The sequence below is a fragment of the Typopeltis vanoorti genome, chromosome 6, assembly GCF_054136105.1.
Source record: "Typopeltis vanoorti isolate ZY-2024b chromosome 6, IOZ_Tvanoo_1.0, whole genome shotgun sequence".
Classification (NCBI taxonomy): Eukaryota; Metazoa; Arthropoda; class Arachnida; order Uropygi; family Thelyphonidae; genus Typopeltis; species Typopeltis vanoorti.
Genome location: NC_143554.1, coordinates 21,380,643 through 21,389,690, shown reverse-complemented (window position 1 = coordinate 21,389,690; position 9,048 = coordinate 21,380,643). Strand labels below are relative to the sequence as shown.

The 9,048-nt window shown below is 33.1% G+C and overlaps 1 long non-coding RNA gene across 1 annotated transcript; it reads left to right on the top strand.

The window, feature by feature from the left end:
- The first annotated feature begins 2,763 nt into the window (after positions 1-2,763).
- Positions 2,764-8,710, top strand: LOC150105329 (uncharacterized). The gene is made up of 3 exons (XR_016548476.1): positions 2,764-2,922; positions 5,533-5,627; positions 8,682-8,710. It is a non-coding gene; the product is annotated as an uncharacterized LOC150105329 (long non-coding RNA).
- Positions 8,711-9,048: the final 338 nt, after the last annotated feature.

The window sequence follows — 9,048 nt, the reverse complement described above, 5'->3', positions numbered from 1 at the left end:
GTATTCAATATTCTAATTCTATTACTAATGGATAATCTCATCAGTTGCAGCAGTCTTAGGACTGGTAGCTTGGTAGCGATTTCCTCCATTCTGCTCTGTTATTGGCTTTCTTTTAACTTCCTGGTAACTCCTCAAACCAGTGCTGTCTTTGACTTGGTTAAGTAAGTTTTTCCTTGGTCTGCCTCTTTTCCCCCTCTATTTTGCCTTCAGTTATTCTTTCCACAAGTCCATGTCGAAGTATATGTCCAAACCACCTATCCCTTCTAATTTTGATCGATTTTATTAGAGTTCTTGTTTCGTTTATCTCTCTCAGGAATTGGTTTGATTTTTTTCTGTCCATTCTATTTTGTTCATGTGATGCCAGCGCAACATTTCAAAAGCCTCCAATTTTCTTACATCTTCTGCCTAGAATCCAGGTTTCACATCCATACAGTGCAATGCTCCATAGCAATGTCTTTACTAATTTTTTTTTTTCAATTGTAGGTTGAGGTTTCCTGTTAAAATGCTTTTCATCTTAGAGAATTGGGCTTTCGCGTTATTATTGATCTTATGTCTTTTGTTCTGTTATTAGGCTACCTAAATATTTAAAGCTTTTCACTTGTTTTATTTGTTCCTTGCTGATGTCTATATGCTCTGTATTGATAGGGATTTTGCCTATAACAATTATTTTAGTCTTATCTGTGTTAATTTTCATTTTATATTTTTCAAGGTTATTATTTAGTAATTCTAGCATTGTTTTTAACGTTCTTCTGTTTTCTGCTATAACATCAGCAAATCTTATACACATGACTTGCTCACCATTTATCTTTATGCCACTATTTATTTTATCTTTAGTTTCCTGAATGGCCTTTTCAATATATAAATAAAAGGGGTGAAAGTATATATTCTTGTCTTACTCCACTCCTGATGTTTATTATTTTCTCCTTATCATTGATTTTAATCCATCCATTTTGATTTTTGTAAATTTGATAAATTATTTTCCTATCCCTCAAATCTATGCCCAAAGTAGTTAGACAGTTTAGGAGTATTTGCTGGTTTACTTTATCAAATGCTTTGTCTAAATCAAGGAAGCAAATGTAAGTAAGGATAATCTCAATGTTGGTAATTTTATTTGGTGTTTTACATCACTATATACCCAAATGTTTTTCAAATATTAGATGTGTCAAAGAAGCATTCTTACATTGTTACTGTTGCAACATGCCTGCTCTGGGTGCTTAATGGGAACTTGATTTTGCGATTAGTGTGCAATTAATGTTCTTCAGCTGAAAAGTTTGTCGCTGCTGCTCGCCAAATTACTAGATATGCATCACAATGTGGCCCTGGGATAAATCTCTTTATTATTTTTTTTTAATGCGTCCCTCTTACCTAAGGTTGGACAGCCCTACATTAGGATAACCATAAGTAAATGTGTATGCCATTTACACTAATTTATTATTTAGTTTTGTAGAATTTTCAGCTTATGTTTCATGGCAAGTTTCAATAGAGTAGAAAGAGATGAACATAAAAACGAATAATAATTAAATCGAAAGCATGTGATACTATGTTCTTTAAACTGCAGAAGGATAACTCCATCTATATTATTACATTTCAAAGAGTAAAATAAATAAAATATCACATTTAAATAATTAGAATTTTTATGAAACTCATGAGAAACTTTTTTAAGGCAGTTGTCAAAATTGGAAATGTGTTTTTGCAGCTTTCTTTATAATCTTTCCAGAAAAAAAATAAGTTTTATTTAGAACTTTAGTATTATTCCACCAAATGCTCTGCTTAGTAGAGAAGGCATGGTTAGCCAAACTGATTTTTCAGATTCTATAAGACAGATTTGAGCAAAATGACCACTTTTAAATTATAACACAAGCTGCAAGAGCAAGGGATTCTATAAAGGATAAGAGGAATATTTCTCTTTTGGAGAGAGAGAGAAGGAAAGTATTTAGTTTTTGAACTGGGAAGAAAGAAACTTGTAGGTCAGTCTGGAGAAGTCTTGCAAATTTTTCAGATCCTCTAATTTGAGATCTTACAATCCTGCTTTATGCATTTTAGCACCAAATGATTGTTTTGTACATTCAGTTTTTGAACAAAAGTTAAAACTGCTTCAAATGAACAGCCCCCGCCTATCCTATTCTTTTTTGGCTGCAATTCATCCACATTACTCCCCCCCCCCCCAATCCTATCTTCTCTGAAAATATTAAACCCTTCACATTCTATCCCTGTAACTACATCATCCCTGTTGGTTTAAATCTAATTTGTTTTCATCAGTAAACAAATTTTACTTAATGTTAGCATTTCCTAAGTATCATTTACTTTTTCTACAAAGTTGCCTCTTCAACTTCTACCACCATTCTTACATATGTTGATTTAATTTTTCTAAGTATGGTTGAGGGAATGCCTCTACAATATAGTTACATTCTTGGTGAACTGGTGATAAAAGAAACCTGTATAACGATATATGATATGCTCCTGGTATACAACCCCCCCCCCCCCCCCGAGTTACTTTTCCATCTATTTCAATCTAAGAAATTAAATAGAAAACCTATTTTTATGTTGCTATTGTATATAAATAAAATGCAAAATTTGGCTTTCATTCATTTTTCTTCTATCTAAACTTTTGGACTTGCCTTCACTCTTACTGGCTGTCATTTTTATGTGGCTCCCATCCACAAAAGGTTACTTGCAGATTTATAATAGATTTGAACTTTTCTCTTTTTATTAATTATAAATTTTTTTTTTTCATTTATTTTGTGTATAGTCCAGGAACCTTGCTCTAAAGACCAAATGCAGAACACTTTCAGGCCACCTCTGGTAAGCAGGGTGATGTTCTCACACACTAGATGAGGAAATTCATCTCCCACATATAGGCAATCACAAACATCCATACCCATGGCAGGATTATAATCCACTCTTCAGCCTGTTGGTTGGAAGGTGGGTGCATTAACACTTGTTCAATCTTTTGATTTTTTTAATTTGATTAATATATAGAGCTTTATTACAAAGTTCATTATGCACTATGATTTAATTCACTTATAGTGCAGAAGCTCGACTTTGTTGGCTGACTGCACTCTGCAACCATCAGGCTGCAGGTTCAAATCTTGCTATGGATGGTTGTGATTATCTTGAGATGGGAGATAAATCACAAGGTTTGGTGTGAGATCACTTCTGTGTATTGGAAGCCTGAAGCAAAAATAGTTCTATTTGCTGTCTAGAGCAGGATTTTTGATTATGTAAAAAAAACAAAAACAATAAAGCATTAGCATTGCTAATGTCCAACCTTTTGTGGCCATAAAAAATAGTGTGGTTGTAATGATGCACTCATTTGTACTTCATATTCACTTCTTAATTAGGTAAGAGTTAGCAGAACATTTGCATTGTTAGGTTTCCATGGAATTGTTATTTTTTTATTATTACAGAAAACTACATTGGATGCTTTTCTTTTGAACTTGGCTCTTACATTTTTATGTAGGTTCTTACATTTTTTTTTTCACATCCAAATTCACCAAATAAAAAAAAATGTTACTGAATAAAATATATATCTGAGAGTGGGTTACTATTCTTGTCCTATTTAAAGGTAGGTAATCACTTTTTATTTCAAATGTCTGTATATATTCTTGTACCTTTTTTGGTTTCAATAATTCCATGTGAACTTATGCACAATTTTATGTTGTAGCATGGTAACAATCTTATGTGTTTTGGTATTATTGGCCTTAACATTAGTTGTGTTCACTTGGTACTTCTCTAATTCTATATTCTAATTGCTTGTGTTCTTCTGGTCAGTTTGCCTGGCTGGATGAAAAATCTGAACTTCTTTAAATTTAAGGAAAATCCTTCCATCTCCAAAGGAGACCATCTGACTCATCTTCATTTTGAAAGCACTAATATAAGTTTTTCACATCTTAGAGGGGATTCAAACCCATATCTTTCTAGCCAAAGGGCATTTCCATAACTGACTTAGCTATGGAGATTCCCAGCCATCATAATATTTGATTATGTTTGATAGTAACACTATAACACCACTGTAATGAAATGATACACTATCTCAAAATTTTTTCTATTCCTGTTCTATCTTCTCCACATTAAGATTTCCTAAGATTGCTTCTAAAATGTATTTTCCTTCATGTCTAAACTTTGTTGTGGTGTAAAGAAGTCAGTGACAGATTTCTAACATCACATGTTAGAAATCTGTCACTGACTTCTTTACTGATGATATAACTAATAGCATGTTTTTGGCTTGCTAACTGCTCCATTTCAAAACAAAACTATCCTCATATTTTTTACTCTAATCCAAAACATGTCCTTTACATTATAACATAACTCCTCACCATTTTCTGTGTCAGTGGGCTCAACAATTGTATTCTTAGTTTTCTTTCAGATCTATTCTTGCTTACTTATTGTTTCTGTTTTATTTAAATAAATCCACTACCAGCTTCACTAGTACCCCATTAGCCAGAATGTTCAGAAATCCTAATGAATTTTCATTCATCAGGCATCCTTTATTAATTCCACCTCACACATCTTTTTTTGTCTTGGATGTGGAGTTAGTTTATAGTAAGCTCATGATATGAATTATTGTAATCACATGAAAGTCAGAAAAATGAGGAAGATGATTAAAAGTAGAAAAAAGATAAATGCAAAACTTCTACCATTACAATGCTACTTTCTATCATTTATATTATAACAAGTTTTTTTTATTGTTGTTCTATGTGCTAAGGTTTGCTGTAGCTATATTTCTTGAATGAAAGACTCATTCAAAAAGCATCATCACTATTTGACTGTATTTGAGGTATTAGGAAATTTCTTTATTTGTTGAGCTATTTTATTCTTGGTGTATGGTTTGGCTGATTAGTCTTAATTTTCTGATTAAGTAGTATGTTGCTGTTGACTAGTTGAAAAGGTGCAAGGAATGCTTTACTACATAAAGGAGAAGAGCAGGAGCATTGAACAATTGGATGATGGTGACAGGACTTAAAAATTTTGAGGTGTGAGCATTCTCTAACATTTTTCTACTAGAAAATGCATTGTTTCTGAACTCTATCAGTAAGAATGTTTTTAGGCATGGGATAGTTGTGATTAGGCTGAGGTGCCTAATTTATAGAATTGCATAGTTTGTGAGCTGCTGTGTTTCTGTTATTTTATTTTATGAGTCTGTGCAGTTAGCCTAGTGGCTGTGCACTTCACAACTGTGTGCCTGGGGAAGGAGTGTCCTAGATTCGATTCTCGTTGATAACGTGAGGAGCTGAAAGATCTTCCTCAGCCATAGCCAAGTTAGCTGGCCTTGGGCGTGGACAGTAGGGTTTTCCCCCAGTTTATCCTGGGGTTTTTCATCCTGCAAAGCAGCCAAACCGGTTTTGAACTCAACACTATAGGATACACCTGGGCATAGGGCTTGACCACCTTATCCTGTGACCAGTTTAAGGTCTGATTAACAAAATCCCTGACACTGCAAGGTAAAAAGATGATATTTTATATGAAATTAAGACATTTGCATTTGATATTTCAGTTTTTCTAAATATTAATCACTAAACTACTTTCTATTAGGACCAAGGTTTATTCTTAATCCTGTGAAGATATTTCAGGGTAGCTTTGGAGGACCTGTTCTCTATAGTAATCCATATTACATACCTTCTACTTTGGTAAGTACCACTTTAATATATTTCAGTACTGCCAAATACTTTTAATGCATTTTATTCATTCCTTGCTTAGATGAATTTAAGAAGTGCGGTTTCACTGAAATTGCAGAAAATCTGAATTTTGTCATGCGATTAAAAATATTTCACTGAAGTGTGCAACTTATTGCATATACATGGTAATAGTAATATACAAGCTGTACTGCATCTAAAATTCCTTTGTAGAATAAAAAATTTATTTGGAATCTTCTTAAGAATTAATTTTGTTTGTCTTAAGTTATTAGTACTTTTGGCCAAAATATTTTTTAATAGAATTCATCTAACAGATTCTCATCAGTTAGTTGTAATATAAGTGATTGCATAACAGGTTGATATATAGAGCAAGCTTTCACTGCGTGTATAATTTTCCTATAACTAATCGATGTCCCAAACAGAAATACAGCAGGTATTTAACTTTAATTAGTTTTGCTCTTTTCTGCAAATTTTCCTAAAATGCCTGACAATCATTTCCTACTCTGCTATTTAGATCTCCAACAAGATCAACTTTTCCTTTTTTCATTTGTCAGTTGCTTTCTCTAAAGCCTCAAAAAAATTCTAAAAAATTCTAGAACCTTCTGTGTTGTACAGTTCCCCATTCTGATATTTTCCCATACCACTCTACTTGATATTTCCTGCCATTCAAGATTAGCCTTGTATTTAGTGTTGAATCTACTCCTTTTCCCTGACTGTTATTGCCTGAATATAACATTTTGTATTTATTGCTTAGAAAGATCTCACCAGTTTTTGTCTTTTTTGTTTGTCACCCCTATTATATTGATCTGATACTTTTTTCCAATTTTTCTGCTAGTTCCATTTCTTTGGCATTCAGGTTTCTTATGTTGATAGTATACCAATCTAGAACACTGGTGATGTTTATTTGGAATGTGTTTCAGGATTTATCCCAGTAGCTGACTTTTCGCTGTTCGCCCTGGTTCCCTGGCAAAAAAACAATCGGGGCCCTTGTTCAACTGGGCAGCATCCCAGCCAGTATGAAATTTTGTCATGTTGTACCATCATTTTACATTGTGGTTTAAGCCAATAAGAATATAATTTGGTCTGTTAAATCCCAAATTGTCAGCCCATCCTCGTTCGTTCAGTATCCAGGTAGATGTCTAACAGGGTGAACCACAAGAAAGTGAGGATTGGACATTAGGTCAAAAGCCTTGGTTCTCTGCATTTCTTGTGGAGGTCTCCTCTCAGTTATACAACTTTAAAATCCTTAAGCACCCCTCTTTGATAATTTAAGGTTTTAATTTCAAGTCAGTTGTGTGATGCTTGCTTAAATAACTCTCATTTTTTATATTAACAGTGCACTTCTTTTATTGCTTGTTGTGATAAGGAAAAGTAAATAAAGGGAAGCTCTGATAGCAAAACTGCACATGTACGTGAAAAAAATTTAATTTATAAAGGCAACCACCCAATTATTTCTCATCTTTTAGCAATCTTTTTTTTTGGGGGGGGGGGGGGTTCTCTTTTAAATTTAGTTCTAATATTGAAGTTTAAATTACATGCCAAATTGGGCAGGAGTCCAGCTACTGTTCTGTTCATTTAATCAGTTGACAATTTCCTACATATTATAAATATTGATGTAGATGAAAAACAGTATAATCTTTGGATTTGGGTAGAATTAGCCTGAAATATAATCAAAATTAACTTAATGTATTGTCATCATCCTGCTTTTCGACAGTGTTTTTTAGGAATAACAAAACATGATCTGAATCATTTTGTTTTTCTCCTTATTCACAGCCAGTTTTAATATGTTGTATGCAGTACTGAGTACTGCATACAACATATTAAAAAATATAAAAATACATATTAAAATATAAAGTATGTACAGCAAAGTGAATAGACATCTCTTTCATTTAACTTCTTTGCATTGATTCATAGTTGGCTACTCATTCAGTATTATTGGTAGCTTTCTTAATGAAATGAGAACTTTTTCTTGTTATGAACATTTTTAGTAGCGTTCTAATAGAGTACTTATAAACCTGTGGCTCAAGTTCATTTTAGGACTCGCAAAAATGCAATTCATCTGGGTCTTTTTGATATACCATATCAAAATCTTAAAATGGTTTTTTAGACACAGATTAGAAAATCCTTTTCATTATAATCCATTTATATTAAAAACTTAAATCTGAAGTTTTTACTCAATAAGTAAACATTTCTCAAAACTGTTACAAAGTGCAACGTAAAACTGTTAAAGTGATTATTTCTGATTTTTAGATTTGAAATCTTTGCTTCATCGGAAATTTTTCTCCTTAAAATGACTTGTCTAGTATCAGTCCAAATTGCACTGAAGTCATAATGCTGATAGGACTTTACTACAGTTTGTACTCTGGTACTCCACATTCACATTGTTGATTCTTCAGGCTTGTACTTCTGATGGTGATGCTTTTGGAAAAAATTCTAGGTGAAATAAATCATTTCACATAAAGTTAACATTATTTATGTATTAAATGCATTGTTTTTTTTTCCCCTCTCATGACACCTTACTGGTTGTACTCTTCAGATTTTCTGACCTGCATGATGGAGTGTTTAATATGTTAACCAGCATGCTTTTCAACTATCCAGATTGCAGTTTGAATCTTGCCATGGACATAAATGTTGGCAATTGTTTTTAGGTGGGACATCTGGTATGAGAGCACCATTCTACTTACTGGAGGCCTGAAATATTTGAAAGTTCACTGTTTGGTTTTGAGAGCAGTTTCCAGACTAAGTAAAAAATAAATAAATGATAAAATTCCTTTAAAATACCTGTCCTTTATACAGATGAACTATATTTCTTGGGTGGGAGAAATTAAAAAAAAAATTTTAATAAATGAGAAGTGAGCATGCAATTAAAAAAAAAAAAAAAAAAAAAAAAAAAAAAAAAAAAAAAAGAGGTAGCCAAGCTGTGTTCTGATATAGCACTTAACATTTGTAGTATATTCTAATTTATTGAAAGCATATACTAGTTATCTTATACATTTGACTTCAATATCACATCAATAGAATAATTAAGTTTTTTTTTTTAAATTAAAGCATAGAAGAATTGAGAAGCTGCAGGCATCACAACGCTACAAAAAACGTGCTGAAGCCAAAAAAATCATTGGAATCTCGTCTACTTCTAGCAAGACAGGGTGACCTGTCACACATTCAAAAATAAGCCAGTTGTCACCAGCTTCTTTGAAGATTGCATAATCTCTGAAGGAATATGGCCACAAAGTTATCCAGATCTCAGTCCCTCAGACTTTTTGTTGTGGGGCATGTTGAAAGGAAAGGTCTGTGTCAGTGCTCACCATGCACACAACAGCAATTGAAAGCAAACATCACCACCACAATTTGAAGATCTCAGCCACGCTCAGCTGAGACGTTCAAACGTGTGGCACCAGGTTGCCAGGTGCCTGCA